Raw genomic sequence first — 26,303 nt, 5'->3', positions numbered from 1 at the left:
ACTGTTGTTGTCGAATCCCGCAGGTATCGGGACCTCTCACAGGGCCCGCAGGTCTGGTTCAGGGGGACGCGTCCTGAGTCTCCTCGTTCCCTGACACTGGGAAGCGGGGCTGACCTGGCTGGGCTTGCTCCTCTGCAGCCCTCTTTGCACACCTGCCTTGACCTTCCCATCCAGCCTCGGTCCATGCCTCTGCACCTCTTCACGTTTCATTCCCTCTATCTGGGGACATGTAGAGACGTTTCTTAAGGGCTGCTGTCATTTTTTTAAGGTCATAACCACCTTTTAATTATATGAAGGGAGGAGCTGGAAGAGGTGGAGAGGTGGGGGGGGGAGCAGCAGAGACTCTCAGAAGGGCAACAACCCAAAACCTATTTTGTCTGCTCCTGAAAGCCTAGAATGGGGGAAGCACAAACCCGTGTCCAGGCTCCTCGCTGTCAACGCTGAGCTGCATCCCCTGGGCGCGGCCCTCCCAGGCAGGAGGGCTCGCAGGAGCTTGCGCAGTGCAGGAGCAGCAACACCATGCACGCTCGCATGTGGGACCTGCAACCTGCCTCCTGCCCCGTCTTTATTCTCTGTATTCAGTGTCCACAGCTGGGAAGGGCCCCTCTGCACGAGATGGACACCCGGCTCTGAAGCTTGAGGTCCTGGCAGTTGGACCAACAGCTCCCTGACCCTCCATGTATACCAAGATGTGCTCAAAAGGAGCATTAAGTCATGTTGGGGGGCAAAATCATCAGGCAGAGGCCCGTGAGTGTGCCGTGTACCCACAGTGCCACCACAGAGGCACCCCTTCATGAGCGCTGGGCTCAGCCCATACCCCCACCTCTGCCCAGGCAGCTAATTATCCCAGAGCTCTGGTGATAGGAGGTGAGGCAGGGCGGGGAGAAGAGCATCCAGTTCCCAAAGTGGCCACTCCTAACTTGGGAGTTAAGTGCAACTTTTTTCATTAAAGTCATAGACTCTTAGAATTCTGTTTTTATCTTATTATCTGCTCAAATAGGCTCCACCTTCTTGCCTCTGGGGTAGATCATTGGAATAATGGTGCCCCCGTTAGTGGGTGCCCACCTGTACCCATGCCCTTGAGGACACCCCTCCTGCACTGATTCTGGGCCTGGCATGTCCTAGGCTTTGACCATGAGATGGCAACTGGGACACAGTCAGAGGCTTCTCAGGTGCCTGTGCACTTTGCAGCCCCAAGGCCACCATATGAGGAGCCCGCTGGCCTCCTAGAGGACTAGAGCCATAGGGAGCAGAGACCCCCCACCAACCCCTCTGCCGCCCGCCAGAGCCCAGGTGAGGCTTCCCAGCCCCAGCCCCAACCCAGCCACCCATAGCACCTATGGATCAGGCAGAAGGGGCCAGAAAATAACTGCCTGGCTGTTCCATGGAAAACAGAAATACTAAATGCTACTTTAAGCCATGACATTTTGAGTAGTTCATTATTAATACACCTTCCAGCCTCCACCATGCCGTGGATTGCTAGAGGGCTTAAGACTCTGTTTTACTGAAAATTGTATTTTCATGCCTGGAATAGCACAATGTGTTGCATGAAACGCGCACACGTGTACACACGTGTGTGCCTATGCCCTGCGTGCACGTGTGCACATGGGTGTACCTGCCTGCGTGTGTATGCACATTGGTAGGCACACCCACAGGTTGCACAGGTGCCATGAGTGGGCATGAATACTTGGGCCCCCCCATGAACTCTCATGCGTGCACACATGCATGTATGAGCACACGTCTCTCACATCATGTGCCTTCTAAATGAGTCATGGATGTATGAATGTCAAGTCACCCTCCTCAGCTTCCTGCCGGGCAATCCCATCGCACTGTCAGCAGCTGGCAGGTGCAGGTGAAGAACTCGACATTTTCTCAATTAGTTGAGCGTGAGACCACAGAAGCTCCCTGGGGTGGCAGTGAAGGTCTCGGGGTGTCAGACCAGGCCCCATGGTACAGCACAGGTCTTATGGTGGTCGAGTGCAGGGACCACCTCTTTCCACCCAGCAGACGCCCCTGGCTGGGCCCAAGCATGCTGGCGGGCTAGTTCCTCACTGCACATGAGTGGCGTCTGCCCTGTGGTCAGAGCCTGGGGAACAGCAGCACCTGCCCCCACCCCTGCCCGGCCCCACACCACCAGGGCTCTGAGCCCCCGCCGCACGGAGAGAGCCCCTCAGAGGTCGGGGCCCAAGGTCGGGAGCTGCTTGCTAGAGATGGGCACATCAGACAGAAGCCATGCCCGGGTCTGGGCTGCACCCAGGCTTTGCTGCCGTTGCTGGCGGTTCTGGCGATGGGACTGCGATGGTACCCAGGCCTCAGGCACACCAGGAAGAGCACCCAGCTCCTGTACCCAGCCCTTACGCCTCCAGCCTGGTGGCCACGATCACGGGGCAGCCCCCCAGGACCCTGCACGACTCCACTTGTCTCTCAGTCCCGAAGGCCAGACCCTATTCCCTGAGAACAGCCTGCCCTGGTGGCCTGCTGGGGGCTGCACCAGGAGTGCGGCCCTGTGAGCTCCCAGGGCTGATTGGACAAGCAGACCCCAAAGCCGGAGCAGTCGTCCCACAGAGCACTTTCCCCAATTTATTCTCAAGTACACAACAATTAAAAATATGCTCCAGCATGTTTACAACAGCAGAAGATCCTGGGAACATCTAAGTCTGTATGCCCCAAGGGAGGCAGGACCCAAATTCCAAAGGGATGAAATGAAAGGTGGTCCGCGCCTGTAACCCCAGCTGCTTGGGAGGCTGAGGCAGGAGGCTGTCAAACGGCAGGTTGGAGGCCAACCTCAGAGAGTAAGACCCTATCTCAAAATAAAAGTTTGAAAGGACTGGGGACGGGCTGGGGCTCGGGCTCAGTGGTAGACCACTTGCCTAGCATGTGTGAGGCCCTGAGTTCAATCCTCAACACCACATAAAAAGTAAAAAGAATAAATAAATACAATAAATGCATTGTGTCTATATATATATATATATATATATATATATATATATATATTTTTTTTTTTTTTTTTTGGATAAAAAAGGTCTGGGGGTGTTGTTCAGTGGTTAAGCACCCCTGGGTTCAATCCCTAGCACCAAATAAATAAATAAATAGAAAGAGGTTGCTTTGTTTTGGAATCAATTAGAATATACATATTTTCCAGATCAAAATAAAATACTCATATATATCCTATAATACTTTTTATTTAGTTATTTTCCTTCAACCCATATATCTTGTGAAATTACCTCTTCTTATTCATCTTCAACCGTTAGCTCACCTTTTAGGTCAGAGCACAGTTTCAGATTTTGCTGTTTTACTGGAAGTTCCCTCCTGGCCTGAGGACTGTTCCCTAAACTGTACATCAGTCTGTCCCATGAAGACTGCATAACATTTAAAAAGAACAAGGTAGGTATAAGCACCAACATCTGCAAAATATCTGAATCAAAAAAACTAACTGCAGAACAAGATACGCAGTATGAACCTATTTTTAAATGTTTATTTATGTAATTATTCACATAAATGATGTAGATTAAAGGCATCAAATAATTAACAGTTCTTTTATTTTCTTCCTCTTCATCTTTGTCCTCCTCCTCCTCCTCCTCCTTTTTCTTCTTCATCTTTTGTGTGGGGATGGAACCAGGGCCTCTTGCCCACTAAGCACATACCCTACACGGAGGTACGCCTTAGCCCCCATGAACAGTTCTTATTGAGACAATCGGGATTAGATGAGCTTTTACTTCTTGACTTTACACCTTGCTGCTTTTCTAAAATTTTTGAATCATTGAATGTGCTTTCCCTTTTTAAATGGGAGAAAATTTAAAGGAATTATTATGCCAATTCTAAAATCACCAGCCACAAACAGCTCGTCAGATTCGCACTATAGACGGCGGGACCCTGAATATGTGTGCCTGGATAAGTAGTGGGGTAGTTTGCACAGTGCCTGCTTCATCCCCAGGAAACCAGGGGGATGTCCAAAACCCGAGGTCAGCCCTCTCTATTAACCAAGGAGCCACTGGAGGACCTGGACTCACTCCTGGAAAGCAAATATTTCCATCGAAAGGCTCTGGACTGATCCGTGAGGACACGCAGAGCTCAGGGACTAGCAGCTCTTGCAGGGGCCTCCTGGGGGTGTCATGTGATCCACAGTCACATCCCCATGTGACAGCCCACTTGCCCACCAAGGATCCCTGCTCCAGTGCTCAGGATGTGCTAGGTTGTGCCATTGTAATAAACAACCCCCCAAATCAGTGACGGAAACCGCAAAGGCTCGGAGGACAGACTAGCTTGCAGACAACCTGGCCTCCCGTGGAGAACCAGAGAATATTTCTGACAATGTCAATGAGCTGTCCAGGCAGTGGGACTGAGCAGAGAGGCCATGGCTCCAGAGAGATAGAGCCTGGGGGTAACCCACACTGCGCTCTTTCCTTCCGGAGGAGTCTGCTAATTCATAATTGGTGTGCACAGGAGCCCAGGGGGTAGCAGAGAGCAGGGCCGTCAGACAGAGAGGTTGACGGTGTTCCAGCCATGTCGGGCTGGATGCCAAAAACTGGAATCGGGGGCCATTTAGGGAGCCAAGACTTAAGGAATTGAGAGAAGAAGGACACCAGGGAAGCCGGACAAGACTGCTGGTGGTTGAGTAGTGCACAGCCAATAGGCGCAGGAAGGGGCACAGACGCAACCCTTGAAGAGATGATGACCGAGAATTTTCAGAACTGACAGAAGCCGTCGAGATACGGATTCAAGAAGCACGAGAACCCCAACACGCACGTGAGCACGTGCTGGCCTCAAATGTTCCATCCTCCTGCCTCAGCCTCCTGAGCAGCTGGGAGTAGAGGCTGTGCCACCACGCCCAGCCAGACGGGATGTCTTTAAAAAATCAAACTGCACATTCTTTTATCATCACAGAAATGCTGGAAGTAAAAGGACACAAACGACACAGGTTTATTTGTGGCTCATGTAAGGAGCCCCAGGCAGAGTCGGTCCCAGTGGTGCACACCTGTGATCCCAGCTACATGGGAGGCTAAGGCAGGAGAGTAGTGAGTTCAAGAGCAGCTTCAGCAATTCAGCAAGACCCTGTCTCAAAACCCAAAAGGACAAGGGCTGTGGATGTGCCTCAGGAGTAGAGCCGCCCTAGGTCCAATTTCCAGTACCAAAAATAAATCAATAAACCGGTTGGAGCAGTAGGCAGAGTGGGTGGCCTCAGGGTCTGACCTGGCCCTGCTCCCACAGTGCTGGCGAGTCCCCCAGGAGACCCAGAGCCTCCTTCAGGACAGGGCAGGAATCACCGTCTTCCATCTCGTTGCCGAAGCTCGTCGCGTGACCCGTCCTACCTCAGGGGGATGTGGGAGTGCAGAGTTTGTTACCACGGAGACGAGATGGCAGCCCTCAGACACGGTCAGGCCCTCATCCAAGCCTGGACCACATCTTGGACTCTTTTCCCAGGACCACAGAGCACCTGGACCAATCTCCAGCTGTTGCTCCTTGACTCTGCAGCCACCGCCTGAGGAGGTCAAGGGCCTCACTTGGTCAAACTTGGTCAAGGTTACAGCAGGGTTTCCAGTTTGGTCTCATGCACCTGTGGAAGATTCCACGTGTTTGGGAACTTCAGAAGTGGCATGGGGTAGGGAAGTGTATGGGCACCAGGAGCTCACCCGGCCTCAAGGTAGAGACCAGGGATTGTCCAGGTGGTTGATTCACCCAGGGCCGCAGAACAAGCCAGCCCTAAGGTGGAGTGTAGACCAACCACTCTACCACACCTGGCTGAGGGCCGCACATTTGATGGAACACAGTATCCGTGTGTCCTCTGACATCTGTGGCCTCTGCTGGAAGGACACACATGTACAGAAGAGGCACCAGAGAGCTGGCAGGTGTGGGTCCCCATTCCGAGCAGGGCCTCAGCACCACGGAGCTGTAGGAGGACTGGGGACCACCCGGCCAGCTCCCTGAGGCCCGTGGCCCCGCTGACGTTGCCTCTCCCCGAGGAGCAGCCAGGGATTCTCGATGCCCCGAGGACACAGCCCTCACTTGCGTTCCTCTTCACACCCACACACACTCCGGCCTTCTCACACCCTGACAGGTGCACTCACACCCACACACACGTGCACTTGCACACACGACACACTCGCATGCTCACACCTGAACAGGTTCGCACGCTCTCACCCGTGGTCCACACTCGACTGGTCACACACTTGCTCACACGTGTGCACACTTCCCAGCAGATGTGACGGTGCCTCTCACTTGATGGGCTTGGGAGCTTCTCCCAGATCCCAGGTTGAGCGGGAGAGCGCTGGCCTCTTCATCGCCCAGTTAACGTGTTCATGGGGCTGGGAGGGGGGAGCCCTGCTGGAATCGCCAGGGACCTCGTTAGCTCAGGGCTCGCCCTCCCCTCCCAACCTGAGCCAGGAGGATGCCCTCCAGGGATGCCTGCTGCCAGGAGAGGGCAGGTCAGGGGAAGGTCACTGCCCCTGCTGGCCTCCTGGGAAGGACAGCGCTCAGGAGTCCTGGCTGGTACCCGCCTGGCACCCCTCTGCACCTCCGGCTTCTCTGCTGCACTTACAGAGTGCAGCCTCGGTGCCCCCGTCTGTGAAATGGACACGTGAGTGGCATTCTGGAGGATCATTTCACATGAGCATGAAAACCTCTGTTGCCAAAAGGCATGTTTTCTGTTATCACCCGGGAAGAGATGGCTGTCTGGGAACCCTACGGGGCACACAGCAGCCCTTCCAGCAGGGCCCAGGGAGGCCGGCAGAGAACAGTGAGAGGGAGGCCCGAGTGGAGGAGCGGCCAGAAGAGCAGCGAGCAGTGGGCAGTGCCCTGGCCTCCGCCTGGCCTTACCCAGGCCGCGCCGCGCCCAGCAGAACCAGAGCTGTTCCCCTCCGACAGTCTCCAGGAAGGCCCCGTTGCCATGGGAACATTCCTCCAGTTCTCCTTCTCGGCAGAACACCATTCCATGAGGCTGCAGCACTATTGGTGTTGGCCTCACTGTGGCCAAGTCTGTGCATGGAGCAGCAGGATTCTCAGCACCTGGGCCATGAGAGATGGCCATCAGGTGACAAAGGCAAGCCCTCAAATAGGCTGCAGAAGACTCCCTGAGGCTTGCAAGTTGACAATCAGTAGGATCTTCCGGAAGGCACTGAGAGATGGTGGGTGGGAAAGGGCTGAGCCCATTCCCTGTACTCCACCAGCATTACCCAGGACCAGGCTCTGCCGGATCTAGGAAGGAGAGGCGCAAGATGCTTCCAACACCTTCCACAGAGTCCAAAAGGGGGTGGGCACTGGTAAGAGCAATATCCGTAATTGACAAGAAGAATGAAAGTTCAGATGAGTTAGAAGGAGCTCTCGGGAGGGAGAGGATACAGGAAGGTCGTGGAGGCGGGGTTTTGAGGTGTGAATAGGAGCTCGCCAGGCTGCCAACAGTGAGTGCAGGCACTCTGAGCTGAGGAAGCGTGAGTAAGGGGTGGAGCCACGGGACGTAGAAGCACACCATGAGTCTAACAGGCTGTGGAGCGGAGCCAATCCACAGGCACCGCGAGGCTGGCAGTCAAGACACCCTGAGGAGTCGGGCTTTTGACTTTGGTGCAGTGGGAAGAACGCAGCTTGGCATTTGGGCAGTGCAGGCAGGACAGAGACGGGGTGCCAGGCAGGAGGAGGAGGAGCTGAGCTGGGGCCCACGCTGGGCAGAAGATTGGAATGAGAGGGAAGGGCCCAGGCCAGCTCTCAACCCAGGGAGAGAGTTTGGAGATGACATTGACAAGTTGGGGAGCAGAGGAGGGCCGGTCTGGGGATGGAAGTGAGGTCAGGTGGGGTCATGCTGAGTAGGTCACTTGGCATCAGATAGGCAGGGTGGCGGTCAGGTGATCTGGAACCAGAGTGCAGGAGTTCAAATCCAGGTGCAGCTGATTCTCAGTTGTGTGGCCCTAGGAAAAGTGCTGAACCTCTCTGAGACCAGTTTCTTCTTCTGTAAAATAATCTCCACTGACAGGGTCCTTAGGAGGATTCACCGAGGTCAGCGCACACCACACAATGGTCCAGAGTCCTGAGCCTGGGTCCTCCTGCAGCCCTTTGAACTGTGAGAGAGCTCAGAGAACTGTGTGCTGTGAGGGGTCACCCTTGGTCAGGCCACTGGGACCTCACCGCACCTTCAGGGTGAAGACTACCTGGTCGGGTCGCACTGCTCCACGTACCCACCCCGTCAGGGGAGGCAGAGCACAAGTAAAATGCACCCCAGGAGAAGCAACAAGGTCAGACTAGCAACGGTACGGCACCGGGAAATGGCAGCGCCCACAGGGCCCAGCTCCCCACCCAACGCACATCCTCCGGGAACGTCACGCCCAGGTGAGTGGGGAGGAGGGGGCCTGGCTGACCGCTGACCTCCCTCTGCTCGTGTCCACCGCCTCTGGTGGGGGAAGGACAGGCCGCCTCGCTCTGCTTGGCCTCGCCTTTGGGAACCGGCGGACACTGGGCCTGCCCAGGAAATCCTCCGTCGCCCAGACCTGGGACACAATGTGCCTGCGACCGGCCCCTTGTCTCCCGCCCCTGGCTGCTCTCCAGGTACACGGGGATCAAGTCGAGGATCAAGCTCGAAGCCCCCACCCAGGAAGCGGGGAGGTGAGGGTCTGAACTCCCTTGGGGGCTGTCCCCCTGCACACCCAGCCCTCCACCCAGTGTGCACCTCCCCCTTCTCAGACAGCACACCGCAGGACTCACCAGCCAGCATCTGGCCCACCCACTTGTCCCCCTCCTGCACGAGGCCTGGCCTTTGTCACCTTGCTCATGCCGATGGGGCTTTAATCCTGGCTCAGGTGTGCTACTGACCCAGAGCGATGGGACTTCTTGGGGACAGGCCAGCTTCCCGACCTCCCTGCTCCTTCTCTGTCTTGGAGAGATCTGAGGAAATGGCCTCCCTTAACACTCAAGTGCCCCTCGGCCAGCAGCGGGCAGCCCTCCGCAGCCGAGCCCTCAGGAGGGGACTCCGTGTGGCTCTCCAGCAGACTCTGGGCCCCGCCCAGCGCTGGCCGTGCTCCTGCTCCTGGTGTCCTCCTCCCCTGTGCGTGACACAGTGCCAGGCACAGAGGCAACCCACGGGGGCCCCTGAGGCCAAGTGACGCTCTGGGGTTTTCAAATCGACCTCTCGGGCTGTCTCAGTCCCCTGATGGCCAGCACTCCTCTGCAAGGAGCGCGGAGCCTGGCGCACATCCAGAAGGAAGACCCTCAGCCAAGACCACTGCAGAGCTAACTGGTGAGCAGGGGTGTCGGATGAGCAAGGCGTGCCCGGCACCAGGACGCAGGCGTGCAGGGGGTGGACACCACGGCTGGCGCTGCAGGCAGAGAACAGAGACTGAGGGCACACAGGCAGAAAGGCCGGGATTCCACCAGGGGAGTAGAGGGGCTAGGGCCACTCCTACGGGGGAGTGGTCAGTGCCCTTGGGAGCATTCACATTCCAATAGAGCCCCACCAGCATATGAGGGACCACCCAGGAAGCCAGGGCTGTCTCTCCAGGGATTCCCACCAACACCTGGGGTCTTTCCCACCCCCACAACCAGGACAGGACCTCAGTGCTGACTCTGGGCACCTTATGTGGTTGGCATCTGGCTCTTGCTTTTCTAGGACATGCAGCGCCTCAGACAGCTCCCCCGACGCTCCCACCCCAATCCTCCAGACGGCACAGTGGTCCTCTTCAGAGGCAATCTGGGGGCGGGGCAGGTGAAACCATGAACTTGGTGTTTTACAGACCCGAGAGCCAGGACTTACAGCTAAGTGCACAAGCCACCTCCAGAGACCCAAGGGCTGATGGCCCTCCTGCCACACACGGCTGGGAGGAGAGCCCCGTCCACAGCCCCATCCTGGGCAGCCAGGTTCCTTCTTCACCCCGCATGGGGCCATGCGGCCTGACAGAATTTTGTGCTGCTGCTAGATACGCAGGGGGTCTGAAGGATTCGGTTTAAACACCACAACTGTAGAAAATGCATATCCTGCAGGCAGAGCTGACAGCAGGACAGTCCCAGAAGTCCAGACAGACGGCCCTGGCAGACACGTAGGCTGCACCCTGACCCCAAGTGATGCCCACCCTCTGCCTCACCTGTCATGGTGGTCAGGGGAGGGGCCGGGGAGGGGGCTGCACATGCAGAGTTCCTGCTGCTGTTGAGCACCCCCAGGGACAGAGGGAAAGAATCAAGCCCCGACCCCCACCCAAGCAAGAAGTGCAAATAAAACACCAAACTCTTCCTGCCGCACAGCCTTGCTCCCAACAGGAGTCTCGGTCCCAGGGCAAATCACCGTCTCTGAAAAAAGGGGGACACTTAGTGATGGAAACCAAGGCTGATTGTTTGTTGGTTGTAAGGCGAAGCTCAAAGCTCGGCTAGGCTCTGCAGGGCCAGCCCGGCTTGCTGGCGACCTAATCACAAGGATGGGGGTGTCGTCCACTGTGAAGACCCCTCCGATCCTGGGCCTCCAACAAGCCCCGAAGGAATAGGGGGAATGGGGGGAATGGAGGGAATGGAGGAACCGCTTCCTCTCTAAAACAATAAAAGGTGGATAATTAGCGAGAACTTGTTAGTGGGTGATTTCAGAGGGAGCCAGTTCATAACAGCTTCTGAATATATCTGCATTTAACTGAACTCCTTTTCCTCTCTCTCTCTTAGTGATTTTTTTGTTGTAACTGTAATTATTTTAATTGAGATCTTCCCCTAATGAAAACAAAGAGTCTGTGAGAGACTTGGCTCCTGGGCTGCCTGGCTGCTGGCTGCGCCTTCTCTGGGTCTCCAGGGACCCAGCCTCTGAGGGCTCCTGCCCCCCCCCCCAGCTCTCCAGTTGGTGCCACTGACGTGGGGAGCGCTGGGCAGGCGTGTGTGATCCAGGGGCCCCTGGTGATCCCGCCCACCTGACCGGGGTGGTGTCCGGGGAAGTCCCGTTCGGCACCAGCAGCCGGGGCCACCTCCGATTCCTCACCTGTACAATGCCGAGCTCACCTCTGGCCTCTCAGCTCAGCCAGGCACAGAATCCCCAACCTCCTCTCAGTGACCCCATCACTGAGAGTTTGGCAGGTGTCTCTCCCTGTCACTGGGAGGAACACGTCCAGCGTCCCCATCCCTGAGAGCCTCATTCTAGACACCCCCACTGCACACGGAGGGGACGCTGCCAGACAGGTCTTGCCTCTGGGCCCTCAACCTCAGGACCCTCCGGTGACAGGGGGTGAGACCCAGTGACCCCTGACCTGCCTCCCTGGGCTGGGAGGGTCCTCCGGGGAGTGCCATCCTCTCAGGCAGCTCAGGCCTCTTTGACCATGAACTCTGACTCCAGATCCTCATCTCCTGGATTCCTATCCACAGTTTCCCCACTGCTGAGCCAGCTGTGCCCAAGGCCCCAGGGCTGCACACTCAGACACACACACACACACACACACACACACGCCAAGCTGCTCTGGGACCCCCATTCTTGGAGGCTTTTTTCTTTCTTTTTTGAGGGGGGCGGCATTTTTATCCCGTGGACTTTATGCTGAGCTTTCCCTAATGACAACCGGCCTGCTCAGGGCCTCCCTTTGACAAAAAGAGACGCAGGCCAGTGCAGTTGTCCATGTCAAAGTATCTGGAAGCCCACGTCCCTGTCCCCCGCAGCAAGGAGGCCCAGCCGGGCTTGGAACTGGGTTGAGAGCAGCTTTGTAGGGCAGGACCGGACGCCCAGGAAGCCCAGAGGGACCCTGGGCACAGGAAAGGCAGCTCCCAGTGGTCCCCACGCAGCCAGCAAGGGGCCAGCTTGGCTGTGTCCTGTGTCTACCACCTGGATTTGGGTCGTAGCTGTGCCGGACTCAGGAGTCCAGTGAGGTGCCCTGCTCCAAGAAGCCTTCCTTCCTGGGACAAAGGAAGCCGTCCCGCGTCCCCAGCCCCTGCCTGGCCAGCATTGCCCAGCCTGCCTCTCCACTGACCCCAGGACATCGCCAAGGCCAGCCCTGTGGGGGATCAGTACCCTTCACCCAACAAATGCTGTGGTCTAGGCCACAGTGTGGCGGTCTGCGCAGCAGGAAGGGCTCAGGACATCAGGGACAGGCAAGGCAGCAGAGCTGGCCGGCCACTGACCAGCCCTCCAGGCCTGCTCAGCAGGCACCCCCCTGCAGAGCCCGTCCAGCCCTCGCAGCCACAGCACTTTCCTGGGGGTGCTGAGTGGCAGGGGAAACTCCACCCTGACTTCTCATTGTTCTCGCAGAGAAGTTAGTTTCTGCCAAAAGGGAAGATGGAATCACAGCCGCCCCCCCCCCCCGCCCGCCCACCATTTGTTGTTCTCTTCATTAAAACTTCTGGCCAGGCCCGAGCACTCCTGGTGCTGGCCTGGCAAGACCTGCCTCGACCATGAGCGAGGGAGGCCTCCACCTCCCTGTGCAGAAGCCCAGGCCCCCTCGATGGATGACGGGGTCAGAAGCAAGAACAGGCAGGACCGGTCAGGATGGCTGTGAGGGACAGGAAAAGCAGCCCCAGATCGCAGACTGGGACCACAGATATGGACACCCGTCCATGAGGTTCCATGGCCCCGTGGGCCCCGGCTGCAGGCACTCCCTCCTCTCCTTGGAGAGATCCAGATCCTGTGACCCCACGGAACCCTGGAGCTGTGGGTATTTCATGTCCTCTTTCCAGTTTCCTCTGAGTCAGAGCTGGGGCAGCGGGAGGGGAAGCAGTTCTTGGAAGCAGTCCTCCCCTCGGGAGGCCCAGGGAGCCTGCTGCGGAGCTCCAAGTCCCCTCCCAGTCCAGCACGTCCTGCTGGCTGCCTGTCCCAGGTGGGCGGCTGGGGAGGCCAGACGAAGAGTAGAGTTGGCAGCTGGGCCAAGGTCTGCTGAAATGATGGTGGCTCTGCACCCTAAAGGACGGGACAGGAGGCAGTCAGCACCTGTCAACAGCCGCGGGGAACCCAAGGAAGAGGGGTAACAGCAGCAGGCCCAGCTTGGTCCAGGGCAGCGGAGACGGAGTGGGAGCCAGGTGCCGGCAAGACCCACCCTCAGCCCCTGGGCCCCGTGTGCTCCTGGGCGCACTGGTTACAAGTCTGATCAGGCACCTGTACCTTCTGCCCTGGGCTGAGCACAACAGACCAGAAGCAGCTCCCCAGCTACCTCGCACCTGGAGGAGGGGACAGGGATCCAAAGAGGATGTGCTCCAGGTCCCCATGGTCACCTACCTCTGAGGTTGCTCGAGTCCCTTATAGAAATGACAGCAGTGGTGCTTGCATATGACCTAAGGGCTTCCTCCCTGTACTTTAAACAATCCCTAGGTTACTCCTAAGGCCTAACACAATGTAAATGCTACGTAAAGAGTTGTGATGTTGATTTTTTCTTCCTACTTTTCTTGTTGTTATATTGCTCTTTTTTATCGATGTGGGTTTTTCCCCCAAATCTCTTCCACCTGCCATTGGTTGATTGTGCAGAGGTAGAGCCCCCTGACAAGGGGATGGCTGGGTGTGGATCCCAGGACGGGGTCAGGGCCTGCTTCAGAGGGAATCCAGGATAAGCTGAGGGGAGGCGACGTCACCCCGCTCCCCCCGTCCCCATCACACACCACGTCCTGATTCCTGATGCACTGCTTGGGGGATCCCAGAGAGTTTGGTCAGCCTCCTATGGAAAGCCATGTGCAGCTGGCAGCCACGGTGGCCGTGTGGTCTTGTTTGGTCTAAGCAGATCCACGTGCTCTGAGTTAACAGAGCTGGGGCTGGCTGTGCAGTCTGTGTGACGGCTAACCTTCGGTGTCACCGTGCCAGGGTTAAGGGACACCAGACTTTATTTCTGAGCGTTGTTGGAAGAGCTTAGCCCCTGACTCTGTGGACTGAGTGAAGTCCACCCAGGTGGATGGGCATGGGCCTATCCACTGAGGGCTGGGTGGACAAACAGTGGAGGAGGTCACTGTGCTCTCTCTGCTGGGGATGGGACACCCCAAGGACCCCAAAGCTCCCAAGCCTTCAAACTCAGATGCAGGCCAGGGCCGCCCCCGCCCCCGCCCTGCACGTTCCCAGGACTGCCTCAGACTGAGTCACAGCTCCGCTTCCTGCGTGTCCAGCTTGCCAACAGCGTTTCGTGGGACTCCTCGGCCTCCATAATCAAATGAGCTGATTCCCACGGTCGGGCTCCTCTTAAATATCAGTGTACGGTCACGTGTCACCTAAAAGAGAGGACACGCTCAGAGAAATGCATCACTCAGCCTCCCGTTCCCTGCTCACACAGCTTGGCAGCTGTGACGTCACCAGGTAACATGCTCTTCAGGGCCACCTGGGCTGAGCAGTCTGTCCCTGGCGCAGGGCGTCACTTCGCAGCTGCCTGTTCTGCTCCCCTGGAAGCCCTGACTGGAGCACCGGGTTCTGCCGTAGTGGGGCCTCGCGTGTCCCCCCAAGACCCGTGGGGGCCCTTGGTCCCAGGTGGCACTAGTGGGAGATGGTGGGAATGAGTGGGAGGCCTTGATCCTTGGGGAGCTCCTTGAAGGGTCTGTGGGGGCCTCACCTCATTTTCTCTTTGCTTCCTGGCTTGGGAGGAGCTGAGCTGGTTTGCTCCCTGATGTCCTGCCATGACACACTGTTTCACAAGCCCAAATGACAAGGCCAACTGAGCACAGGCTGGAACTCCCCAGACTGGGAGACAAAATAACCTTTTCTCCTTAGCTGTTAACTGTCTCAGGTATTTTGCTATAGTGACAGGAAGCTGACGGACACAGAATTCATTATAAAAGTATTGTCTCCTTAACAAGGCGGTCATAATAACTCTCTCTCTTCTACCCTGTCCTGACATTCCCTGGCCTATTGTTTAGTTTGGGTGTGGGCAGAGACTAAGTCAAATTAATGAGTTCACCAATAGGTAAAAGAACTTGAAATCAGCCCCCTTGAAAAATAATTAATACCAAATAAGACAAACTTGGAAGGGACAAAACCTTCCTTCAAGAATGTGGGGCGCTGTGCTGCTACAAGGAAATAGACTCCGCCCATTTGTGCTGCTATCACAAAATACCTGAGGCTGGTAAATTGCAAAGAATATAAACTTACTTTTCACAGCTCTGAGGCTGGAAATCTAGGATCAAGGTGCTGCTGTTGACGCCTGGTGATGGCTGCTCTGTTTCAAGATGGCGCCTCATTGCTGCATCCAACATGGCAGAGGGGCCAGAGAGTGCTCACTTTGGTTTTGAGCCCTTTTCTAAGAATGCTGACCCCATTCGTGAGGGTGCAGCCCTGGTGACGGCTCCCAAAGGCCACACCCTTAAACACTTCTGCACTGGGGATTGGGTATCCACGTGAGTTTCGAGGGGGGATGCCATCACTCAAAACACTACAGGCCCCAAGTATAAAGTTAAGCTGAATACTGCAGCTGGCAGCAGTGGTGCAGGACGGTAACCCCAGCTACTCAGGAGGCTGAGGCAGGAGGGTCACAAGTTGGAGGCCGGCCTGGGCAACTTAGTGAGACCCTAACTCAAAATACAAAAAAAAAAAAATTTTAAAGGCCTGGGGTGTGGCTCAGTGGTAGAGCACCCACTAGGTTCAATCCCCAGCACCACAAAAACATAGAAACAGACAGAAGAAAGAGGAATACCACCACTGAAGCTCAGAAACAGATTTTCAGTCTCAGATGAGAAACTCTCGTTCCAGTCCTTGCTGCCTCCAAAGGCACCGGCTGCTGTTGAAAGGTTCTGAGATCCCCATTACTGGCGGGATTCAAACACTGCAAACCAGGTGTGGAGAACGTTACAGAGAAGTTCCAAGCCCAAGACCAAGGCTGGTTCTCCATGCGGGTTGTAACCTGGCTCCAGGGAGAGGTGACCCGTTGCCCTCCCTCCATCGCAATTGGATGATGATCACGGGAGAAAGCGGGCGGTGGGGGAGCCTCAGCCCCCTCTTCTCTGTGATCACAGGTGACACAACCCTCCACAGAAGGAGCCTGCCTAGCATGTGACCTCAGCCTTGCTCACTGGGGACCTGGGTTCCTGCCGCCCTGCCCCACCCACCCCCGAGCACTTAGGAGGACATAGCTGACCACCAGCAGGCTGCCCCCAGCTGCCTTCCTGCTGCTGCATTGTGGATTCTGGGTGATGTTCCAGGCACATCGTAGTGTCCCCCACTCTGAACTGCAGGGCCTGTGGCCACCCATCCCTCAACCATAGCTGAGTCTCAGGGCCCAAACTAGCGGGCAGTGCCTCATCCTGCCCTCTGGTGCCCTTCCACACTGTCCCCTGCTCCCAGGAGGCGGCATCACCAGCTGGACTCTCCAAGCAAAGCCCCAAGTTCATTGGGAGGACGCCAAGAGGTGGTCAAGCTTCTGAGATGACCCTCACCAGGACAGCCCTGGGACTTGTCCTGCGCAGCCCTCTGGGACATTAGGAAAGCAGAGCTGCTCTCGGGCTCTTCCTGCTGCCCTCCTGTCCCCCAGAATGAAGCCACCTTGGGTCCTGCTTGGCACTGGGGCCATCCTGTCCTCCTAGCAGCTCGCCAGCTTCACTAGAACCCAGGTTCACCCTTCCTGTGCTCGACATGCCAGCCCCACGGGGACAAGGCCTTCAGACAGCAAAGAACAGAGACAGATATGGTCGCTCTTGGTCTCCTCTCCTGCCAGCAGCCCCCACCCTCTTGCTGTGCAAACAATCCCATCCCAATGCCTCTCTGAGCCCACAGCCCAACAGCCCTTCCTCCCAAGAGCCCTCTGTCCTGCCTCCCTCGCCCCTTCCCTTCCTTCACCCATCTCCCCTCCCGGGGGCAGAGGATCAGCCTGTCCTGTCTCCAGGGTGTCTGGGAAACCAGGGGAGGCTTTGAAATGGGAGGAAGAGGCTCACGGGCATCCCGTCCAGCACACCTTGGGACTCTCTTCACGTTCCACGGTCTTTGAACTGTTCAGCTGGGATGTCCACCACCAGGCAGCTGGCCACTGCCCTATGGACACTGACCACACTGCATGGTGTGGACCAACTATAGCCAGCTCCCTCCTGGCGCCTCTGAATGGGCGGTAACGCGTGCTGGTGTCGGTCAGTGAGTGACTCTTCACGGATTCGATTGACTTCGTGGGACCGTTAAGACCTTACCTGGCATCAAAACTGTCTCTCTGATCAGTGGACTGTCAAGTTCTTGGATAAGATTTGCTTTTAGGAGTTTCCGCCCTTGGAATGTCCAGCTCAAGAGGGGAGCGCAAAGGAGCCTCTGCCCCGCACCCCCACTGCCCCAGACCCCGCAGGCCTTGCCCATTTCACTTGGTCTCTGGGTCTAGATCTCCCAGGGCTCTGGCTGGAAGGACGGCCACGGGCCCCCCTTCCTGCAGCTGTGGTGCCTCTGCCCCTGTCCCCTGCAGTGACCTGCAGCATTTACCCCCTCCCCTGTGAACAGAGCTCCCTCAGGTCCCGGGGACTCCACTCCTGCTATGTACCCGGGAAAGCTCTATGTTCAACAAAAACCCGTCCACCAATGTCACAGCAGTGTCACTCACCACAGACCAAGGAGGGACGCAGCTCAGACGTCAGCCGACAATGGATGAGCAGGTGTGGACCATCCCACAAGGGAACGTGGGACCTGGTGCTGGGGACGGAAGGTCACAAAGGCCACCGTTGTGTGCTTCCGTTTGTATGGAATGTCCAGATGGACAGAAGGCAGACAGTGGTGCTCAGGTGGGGTGAGCGGTGGGATGTGGGGACAGTGGCCTAGCTCGAGGCGCAGCGTTCCTGAGGGATGAAGATGCCTGAAGGTGACGAGCAACGGCCCGGATCCCAACGGACATTTGAGAACCTTGGAACTGTACTGCCAGCGGCGGGCCGTGTGGACTGTGGCTCCCGCCCGTGCTCGCCGGGTAACCTGGTCAAGCAGCCTGGACAACAGCGCTGTCTTCCCGGTCCTCAGCAGGACCTCGCCTGGCTCCTCCTGAGACTGTTCCTGGCCTCTTCTCCTGTGCCCCTGCCACCCCTCCTCTGTGAGGGCCCCTGATGTCCCTGTGTGTGTCCCAATGCCCTCTTCTTGCGAAGACACTGCTCGGGTTGGATTAGGGCCCACCCTAACGGTCTCATGGTCACTCATCAGCTCTCCCAAGGCCCTGTGTCCCAGGAAGCTCCTGGCACAAGGGCATCAACATGAATTTGGGGATGACACGATCCGGCCTGCAGCTACGGATATGAGTTTTGTATCAACAAAACTGCTTTTTAAAGAGGGATCCTACTTCTCTCCAAGGGCGGCCACCACTGAACCTCCTCCTTGTTTCCCAAGCTCCCTGTCCCCGCTGTCCCACTCTTGAGATGGGCAGTCCGAGCACCAGAAGGGAGCCAAGAGCCAGGGAGGAGGTGGACTCCACAGGGCTGCCGCCTCTCCAGGAGCCACACGCCACCCCAACAGGTGCCAGGCGTCTCTCTGACCCAGCCCAGCCCCTTGACACCCACGGAGCTCTGCTGTGGGACACACCAGGAGAGCAGGGCATGCACCCAAGTCCCCATCCCCACTGGGTTTCCAGCGCCTGCCTGGGGCGCCCCGGGGTTGGATCGCCCTGACCTCAGGCAGCTCACAGTCTGGCCAGGACCACCCAGCAAGGCAGACACAACCTGAACGCAGGGCGGGACAGGGGTTCCCCATGGCTGGCTGCCACCAGTGGGGGTCTGCGGCAAGCCCCAGGGGCTCAGCTCCCTTCCCTGAGGACCCTCACCACCAGGCTGCACGTGGGAGCCTTAGCCCACTGACATGCAGGAGGCGATGGCCTGGGGGCCTTGGGCGGTCTCCCCAATGCTATGAGGGCCCTCCTGCCCACCGTCTGGGGATTGGCACTCTATGGATAGCAACTAATTAGTGCAAGTCCAGTAATGCAGGGTTACCTATTAGCAGGCTGCTATTGACACTGGGTCATTAGAGGTGATGAAAGCCTTCCCAGGGCGCCCCAGGGACTCGGCTCCAGCCTCCCCGGCAAGTCTAGTCTCATCGCTGAAACGGTGAGGTGGGCCTGGGGCATGGGGAGCCGATCCTGCCACTTCCTGTCCCCATGGGTCAACAGAAGGGCCCCAAGACAATGTCTGTGCAAGAGGAAATCCCAGCCTGACAGGAGGCGGGAGATGTGACCCACTTGCGATGGCCACTGACAGTCCAGGGGACATGCAACACCCCTGAGTATACACCAGGGCCCATTGGGGGCCGGGGAGGACCTTAGGAAGAGAGCCTGGGCCCATGGGTCACAGGCACCAGGAGGCTGGCTGCTCGGCCCTGCTCGGGCACTGACAAGATCCAGGAACTGTCCCTCCATCCATGCACCCTCGCACTCCCCAGACATTAGAGAGCCAGACACACCTGTGGTCTGTGCCTCGCAGGCCCTGGGAATCTTGCCTCCTACGTTTACATTTCTTACCTTCCTGCAACCTTTCACTGGTTTCCAAGGCAACTAGATGACAGCAGTGACCTCCTAACAGGACCCCACGCCTTCCCCAGCTGCCCCCAGGAAAAGCCCGACCTCCAGACCCCTCCAGGCACTCCCGCCTGCCCCCTTGCTATTCCCCATCAGGACCCTGAGACTTGTGGCTTCCTCTCCTGAACCTCTTTCCCTGGATATTTGCTCCACCCAATCCCTTGCTCTCCCTGTCCACATCATCTAAATGGGTCGGGCAGGGTCACGGTGTACACCTGCAGTATCAGAGATTCTGGAGGCTGAGGTGGGAGGATCACCAGTTTGAGGCCAGCCTCAGCAGATTAGCAAGACCCTCTCTCAAAATACAAAGGTCTGGGGCTACTGTCCAGTGGTAGAGTGTCCCTGGGTTCAATCCCCAGTACCAAAAAATAAATGAAGAAACAAACAGGGATTGGTAACTTTTTCTGTAAAGATCCAGATGGTAAACAATTTCAGTTTTGCAAACCAGTCTCTTTGGCAAACCTTTAACTCAAAAGCAGTCCTAGCCGACACACAGAGCAGCAAGGGGGTGTCCCAATAAAACTTTACCTATATACACAAGCGACAGTGGGCCACGGTTCGCCAATGGCTGATCTAAAAGAACAACTCTGGCCACCCCCACATCTCTCCCTGACTTGTTGTTCTTGACACCACTCAACGCCACATGAAGATGTGGCTATTCACCTCTAGGTCACCCACCCGACACACCCACCTTGGTCCCCATTAATACAGACTCTGTTTGGCTCATTGCTGTATCTCCAAAACCTAAGCCAGTGTCTGCATATAATAATCTCTCAGTGCATTAAAAATAAATAAATAAAAAGATCAAATTAAAATTTAATGAGAGCAACAGACCATCATGGTGACCATGTATCAAGTGACTCTGTGCCAAGCTAATGAGGAATGAGAGCTGGGGAGAGGTCACTAACTTGCTCAAGTCCACAGCGGTAGGAGTGGCGGAACCAGGCAAGCCCAGGGTCAGAGTCCAGTCTTGACCCCTTTATTGTGAAGAGGAGGTGCAGTACGGGGTGGGGTCCTTCCTGGGAGCACTGTGGCCGTCACCAGGGACCATGCAGGGAAGGACTTGGATGCTTCTCTCCCCATTCACCCAGGGGCGGCTCGTCCCTCCTGGACCGCCTGGGCAAACACCTGGTTCCTCTGACTCTGCCTGAAGCCCTGAAAAGCCATAAGTGCTTCCAAGCGTTGGCAGTGGTCAAAGCACAGTTGTCACTGCAAGTGAGACTCCGGTTTTGCTACTAACCGTGATTTGCCGGGAAGGCCTTGGCCTCTGAAATCCCGCCGAGAGATGTGCTTGGCCCCTGGCCGCCGTCCACTCCTGTCTTCCTCCGTCCTCTGACTCAGAGACCAGCCCACAGCCCCCACCTGGATCCGTGAAGGCAGCTCACAGGGCCCTTCACAGCCACACTGCAGCTGGGCCACTCAGGAGGGGCCAGGAGGAGGCCAGCCCTGGATCAACAGACTCGGGCTCTGCACTCACATCAGCGGCAGGGGTGACCAGCAAAGCCCGTAGGCCACCGCCTGGACACGTCCGTGCCTTATTTGGAAGGGAGCCCTCCAAGTCTGGAGCCCCGTGAGTCAGCCAGCAGGAATGCCTGTGACATTTCATAACAACAATAACAACCCCTCCCTCCGTGGGCTTCTCCACAGGCTGCCATATTAGCTCATTCAACCTGCGCAGACCCTGCGTGGGTAGGTCGGAGGTTTGATCCGTGAGGTGCACAACCCCAGGCAGGTGTGCCCAGAGTCACTCTGGGTGGGAGCAGCTGGAGGGAGCCCAGACCCAGGGTCCTGGCCCCCACCCTGAGCAGTGCAGGCAGGATCTGCTCGTGCGCTAGCCGCGTCCTCGGTGCCTGAGCCTGTGCCAGGGCTGAACAGACGTGCATCAGGCCCCGTTTTATGCAAGGACTGAACTAAGCGCAGCGCAGAAGATGAAAATCAGTGCAGATGGCCCTGGCCTCGGGTTGGGATGAGTCTTCTGAGAGCCAGGCTGACCTGGCCACTGCGCACCTCGTGTGGCCTGACGCTGGCCGTGTGACGGCTTCACTGCGCGCTCAGCAGCTCCACGCACACCGACCTGTCCTCCCTGTCTCTGGGGTCAGGAGTCGGCGTGGCTCAGCTGCTCCTCTGCCTCAGAGACTCGGTGCAGGGACGTCCTCAGGGCCGCAGGCCTCCCCGAGGCTCGGCTGCGGAAGGACTGCCTGAGTCCTCACGGTGGCCGGCAGCGTGGGTTGCTGGGGGCCTCGGTGTCTTCTGGCTTTGACTGGAGGCTGCTTCCCACTCCTTGCTGTTTGGGCCACACCAGTCTGGCCACTTGTGCCACCAAGCCAGCAAGAGAGTCTGCCAGTTAGACAACTGTGACGTGTTCCGTAACGTCATCACCCAGTCACACTGGCTGTGTTCTGTGGGCTGGAAGCAAGTCAGGGCTCTGCCCACATTTCAGAGGAGGCTCCCCAAGGGCTTGTGGGTTGGAGGCTTAGTCCTTAGCAGGTGTTGAGATGGTGGGACCTTAACCAGGCAGAGCCTGGTGGGAGGTCAGAGGTCATTGGGGTACATTCTTAGAAGGGATTATTAACAGGTTCTTAGAGGACCCCAGTCTTACTCTGGCTTCTGGTCATACCACGTGATCTCTCTCTCTCTCTCTCTCTCTCTCTCTCTCTCTCTCTCTCTCTGTCTTGCAAACAATCCTGCCAGGATGCATCTACCACTGGGCCCTCACCAGAGGCTGAATTGATGGGGTCACCCAATTTGGACTTTTGGCATCCAAAACTGTGAATCAATCCACCTCTTTTCTTTACACATTACCTAGCCTCAGGTGTTTTGTTATGGTCACAACAGGAGTGGAACGTACGAGGCTGTGAACACCAGTTGGCAGCATCATGGGGACCCACCACAAATCTGCTAGGCCTTCCATCTCTTTCTGAACATCTCCAGAGATAGCTTTGTCACTGTTCCCAAGGCACTCTAATGTCACTTGAGTGGTTAGAAAGTTCTTTCTGGCATCAAACCCAAACCCACCTCCCCATGACTTTTATTCATTGGTCCAGGCCCTGCAGTCAACAAAGACAGAAAAAGTCGAATCTGGCAGAAGTTGAACTCATGGGGGTAGAGATTTGCTATATCCTCAGAGAGCAGGGTTGTGGGAAAGTTCCAGGCGCATCCCAGGAATTCAGTAAATGCGTTAAGAAGAGAGGGAATGGAGTGATTCGGGAGGCGTCTCACCGCTCCTGGGTGGTGTCTGATGCAGGGGAAGCTTCGCCTGGGCCCTTGCTCACTGCAGGGTCTTGGTTCAGACCTTCACAGCCTTCCTGGAGACACTTGGCACTTTAAGAGACGCTAGCCCAACCCCATCACTTGAGAGAATATGACTTGCTCACTGTCACATGGCTGGTAAATGGGAGAGCCAGGCCTCTTGACTCCAAGCATCTCTCGGCCTCTTTACCTCTGCATGTGTCTGAACATAAGCCAAGGATACCAGACAGCCCTGGACCCTGGGTCCTGGGAGCTTGCCACCCGAGGCTACTTCTCCCCTTTCTGGGAAGCGCCTTGATCCCTGGCCAGACAACCCAGATGCAATATCTTCATGTCAGAAGCAAGTGTGCAGAGGGCTTTAGCGGGCTGCAGTGGGGCTCCATGGGTCATGGCTGCTTGCTTTGACTGAGGGACGCTGTGGGCCTGAGCTCCAGAACATGGTGTCTCCCCAGGACTGACCACCACTCAGTGTGCTTCCTGGGCTGTTGGGGACCTCAGGCTGCCAGGTTCCTGGTGGTCAAATCCACTTGCTCTAGATCTCCTTCAGGGGGTCCAAGTCCTTCAAGAGGACATCCACAGCTATACCCAGGCCTGACCCATGGGGCACTCAGCAAGCATCGAATGGATGATGGACATAAGGGTGTGGGAGCTTGGCTGGGGGGGTCACATGGAGGCAGAGCCCACCCAAACCCAGTGGGAGCAAAGGTGGAAAGAAAACTCACGTGTCCCAGGGGGCCCCTGGTGCAGCCCAGCTCTGAGCCCTGAGCCGAGGACATGTGGAGAGTTCTCCGAAAATGCAGATGCCACATGAGAAGCAGGAACGGCCAGACCGTGTCCCTTATGGGAAAATTACACATTACCCCGTTTTTTCAGACACCACAGCGTGCTGCACTGCCCATGAGGGATCCTCTGCTACCAGCGGTCTCCTCTTCCTCTTGGCTACAGCTTCCTTCCGCGGCCCCTACAGAGCAAGCCACAGGACTTCTGTACAGAATTAGCCACAGGGCTGATGGGCACAGAGCTGGCCTTGGGACAAGGTCTGGCCAGCCCCTGGACCATGCACACAGGACCCACCTTCCAGGGCCAGAGTCCCTGTGCCCTGGCCAGCTTCCCCTCCCAGGGCACATTTCTCCAACCTCTGTGGCCAGGTTTCTCCAGCCACCACCCCTGTGCTGGCCACCCATGATTTTCCACTGAGCGAGACCATTGTCCATCACGGGGACTATTTGCCATGTTCCCCAAAACTACTGCAAACTGCCTTGATAAAATTGCTGGGTAAAACCCACCTCTGCCCCCAGGAGGACAGGACCCAGTCATGCGAATGCAAGCACGTGCGCACACACACACACACACACACACACATACATGCGTGCGCACCCCGCAGGCATGGCCACCCATTCGCACCTCTGAGGCTCCTTGCCTGGTGCTGTTCTTTCCAATGCCTCTCGCCTTTATCCTCTAGGTCAGCCCCCAAGTCCCTGTGGGTGGAGGCTCAAATCAGGGAGAGGCTGGCAGTGGGTCCCAAGCTCCTCTGCAGGCTGGAGAATTGGAGAATCATTCCTGTTCCCAGCCTGTGTGGCTGGGATGAAGGAGGACCCACAGTAACCCGTTGGGTCACCTTCCCCTGCAGGTGGGGGGAAGGATTCTAACCATACTCACCCAGAGCCCTCAAGCCCAGCCGAGAATGGCCATGCCGGCTCCACAGTGTCTTGGTGGGCCTCCTGGAGGCAAGCTTCCCAGCCAGAGAAGCAGTGAGTCCAGGCTTAGGGTGGGCAGGACACGGCCACAGTTCCTGCTATTGGTGATGGCAAGGTCCAGGGTTCCCTGGTCCACTCTCCCACCTCCCTCCAGAGTGGCAGGAAGGACGGTGCAGAAATGGGGTGTGGGAGCAGCTCCGTGCAGAAGCACAGGGGCTTCCAGGAGGAGGAGACAGTGTCTGCCTTTGTTACCGCGGGAGCTGCCTTTCACTCCTCCAGTGAAGTCCCACCATGGTGGCTGGAACTTGTGGCCCAGAAGAGGCTTCATCCCTCTCAGAGACTAACTGGCAACCCCTGGAGTATTAAAGGTACCTGGGGCAGCACCAGGATGGTTCCGTGAAGGCCAGAGCTGCACCCTGGGCTGCAGCCGGCTCCCTTCCTATCTGCACCTCAGAGCCTGCAGGACCCAGGTCCTCCTGCGTCCAGCAATGCCAGGCTCTAAGGGTCACCCCCTCCCCTCCTTCTTTCCCAGCATGGCCGCAGGACCGGCCTCCAGAGTCAGCTCTGCTCCCCACTGAACAGGTCATCTCCCCAGCCCACCACGGTGCGTTTCCTCCTTGGAGACCAGGGAGTTTGGAAGCACGGCATCTTCTGAAGTTGCTATGACATGCCATAGCTGTGTCATCTTCTGCAGACAGTGTGGCTCTACCTTCTTTTGGAGGGGCTCACCAAGGCACGCATGCAGACCGGAGGGAGCCCTCCCCTGGGCCTGAGGACATTGTAAGCACATTAGATTTTTGTTTGTTTGCTTGTTTGTTTATGTCAGGGATTGAACCCAGGGGACTTAACCACTGAGCCACATCCCCAGCCCATGTTTTATATTCTAATTAGAGACAAGGTCTCCCTGAGTTCCTTAGGGCCTCACTAAGTTGCTGAAGCTGGCCCTGAACTTGCAATCCTCCTGCCTCAGCCTGCCGAGTCTCTGGGATTACTGGCATGTGGCACCAGGCCCAGCCACATTAGCTTTTTAAAAGTTAGCTTTTTACTAAAGTAATATAAATAATGAAAAGAATAATACAATGTGTCTAGCTTCAGGAATTTTGTGTCCAAGGGAGCCCATCCATGAAGTCAGTACCCAGACCCTTGCCTGGGCCCCAGGAACCCCCCAAGATGACTCACCTTGACTCCTAACACTGGAGGCTACCCTGCCTGCTCTTTAACTTCATGCGAAGGGTGTTGCGCAACATGTACGCTCCTGGGTCAGGTTCTCTGGCCCAGCGTCTGTGAGATCCGCGTGTGCTGTGTGGAGCTATTGTGCATTCATCCTCGCTGGCGGAGCGTGACCCATCCGGGAACAAACCTCCATCTATGCATCCACTCCTCTGTGGATGGGCACTGGAGTTGTTTTCAGATTCGGGCCACTATGAATAGCATGGTTGTGAACAGTCTTTGGCTGCACATTTGTCCACCCTGCTTTGGGCACACGCCTGAGGAAAGGACTGCTGGGCCACGGGGGGGACAGGCACCAGCCCGAGAGGGCAGCACCCACTTCCTACCTACACCTACTCCCACTCCCACCAAAGCAGAAGCCGCAGGTGGGCCACCCTTTCCCAGCCTGTGAGTTGTCGTCCCTCATTTTGACAGCTCTGTTTGGTGGAAGGCGGATTTCACTGCGCATTTCCTATGTGTTATATATACTACGTGTCCAACTTCAGGAATTTTGTGTCCAAGTGAGCCCACCCATGGATGGCCAACTCTCTTTCCAGGGAGGAAAAGAGAGTTGGCCTTTTATAAGGCTGGTCACATTATAAGGTTGGTCTGTGGACACTTCCTGGTGGACTTGGGGAATGCCCCCAGGTCCCCTGTCTTCCTCACGCTGACATTGTAGAAGTCCTTTGTACACGTTGGACACTAAACCCGGACAGCAACATGGGTGTAGAGTTTAGAGGTTCCTTCCCACTCTATGGAGGTGACTTTTCTCCTAGGTCGTTACTGCTGTGAGGCACTTGGG

General features: G+C 56.8%; 4 long non-coding RNA genes across 5 annotated transcripts; 1 reads left to right on the top strand and 3 right to left on the bottom strand.

Moving 5' to 3' along the window:
* Positions 1–3,602: 3,602 nt before the first annotated feature.
* LOC125614896 lies at positions 3,603–12,215 on the bottom strand. Its single transcript, XR_007345472.1, has 2 exons — positions 9,552–12,215; positions 3,603–9,296 (listed from the first exon to the last, which is right to left on the bottom strand). It is a non-coding gene; the product is annotated as an uncharacterized LOC125614896 (long non-coding RNA).
* A 34-nt stretch (positions 12,216–12,249) lies between these two features.
* On the top strand, positions 12,250–13,299 carry LOC125614893. Its single transcript, XR_007345467.1, has 2 exons — positions 12,250–12,577; positions 12,830–13,299. It is a non-coding gene; the product is annotated as an uncharacterized LOC125614893 (long non-coding RNA).
* A 417-nt stretch (positions 13,300–13,716) lies between these two features.
* LOC125614881 lies at positions 13,717–22,591 on the bottom strand. 2 transcript variants are annotated; one of them, XR_007345456.1, is made up of 5 exons: positions 20,587–22,591; positions 17,403–17,491; positions 15,525–15,653; positions 14,984–15,074; positions 13,717–14,112 (listed from the first exon to the last, which is right to left on the bottom strand). It is a non-coding gene; the product is annotated as an uncharacterized LOC125614881 (long non-coding RNA). The 2 variants fall into 2 exon arrangements; XR_007345459.1 differs by lacking the exon at positions 14,984–15,074.
* A 317-nt stretch (positions 22,592–22,908) lies between these two features.
* LOC125614888 lies at positions 22,909–25,609 on the bottom strand. The gene is made up of 4 exons (XR_007345463.1): positions 25,472–25,609; positions 24,000–24,073; positions 23,318–23,432; positions 22,909–23,154 (listed from the first exon to the last, which is right to left on the bottom strand). It is a non-coding gene; the product is annotated as an uncharacterized LOC125614888 (long non-coding RNA).
* Between the last annotated feature and the right edge of the window lie 694 nt (positions 25,610–26,303).

The sequence above is a fragment of the Marmota marmota genome, unplaced genomic scaffold (genome assembly GCF_001458135.2).
Source record: "Marmota marmota marmota unplaced genomic scaffold, marMar, whole genome shotgun sequence".
In the NCBI taxonomy this organism is placed as follows: Eukaryota; Metazoa; Chordata; class Mammalia; order Rodentia; family Sciuridae; genus Marmota; species Marmota marmota.
Note: the sequence above shows the minus strand (reverse complement) of the source record. Positions and strands in the feature narration are given on the sequence as shown.